This window comes from Gekko japonicus, unplaced genomic scaffold (genome assembly GCF_001447785.1).
Source record: "Gekko japonicus isolate JY-2015 unplaced genomic scaffold, Gekko_japonicus_V1.1 scaffold66, whole genome shotgun sequence".
Lineage (NCBI taxonomy): Eukaryota > Metazoa > Chordata > Lepidosauria > Squamata > Gekkonidae > Gekko > Gekko japonicus.
In genome coordinates, this window is record NW_015163605.1 from 1,838,126 (window position 1) to 1,838,950 (window position 825).

Here is an 825-nt window from a genome sequence, read left to right on the forward strand (position 1 = left end):
CATTTGCGGTTTACACTAATGGGGTTGCTCACCAAATAAGAGAATTGTTTGGTCAGGCAAGGAAACACTTAAAAATGGACACACACACCCTTCAGACCAGGGGTATTTTGTAAAGCCTTCCAGAAGGAAGAAAAGATCAAATGAAAACCGACTCAGTGGGATCTTCCTGTTATGACCCCAGTGTTAATGTATTTATTTCCCCCGCTGCAGTTGAAGGTCGCTTTACAGAAACATCTCATGCTGGAGCCAAAGACAAAAAAAAAAGTTTTTAAAAATTCAAACAAAGCTATTAAATAAGCTGTACACAAAAAGGTGGACAGTTTCCCCTGGAGAAAGACAAAATTGCAATATTAATGACAACAGTAAGGAGAGAAGCCAGACCCTCCATAACCAAAGAATATTGTCTTTTTATTTAATACAGAAACCTAGCCAGTCTGTCGGTCCAAGTAATTCCTGTGAACCTCCAGCACTGTCGTTCTCAGCCTTTGGGGAATCCTGATGGTAACGGGTTCACTCCAGAGCCAAAAAAAAGAGGGAGTACCCTTGTCCCAGAGCTCCACACTGGGCCCACCTTCCACATCTGCTTTCAAGTTCCAAATTTCAAAAAGACTAGTGTGTCTTGAATGCTTCACTTGCATTTGAAGAAGCATCATCTTCTGGTATAGAAAATAGTTCCAAAGGCTTGATCTCCTAAATTGAAGTTGCAAATCCATAAAAAACACCCCAAGGGGTGTGTGTGGAGGTATCTAGGTCTTGGATCTTCTCAAAGGGGGGCCCCCACCTGCCCCTAGGAGGGGAATCCTGTCCACTGTAAGACCTGCCCCC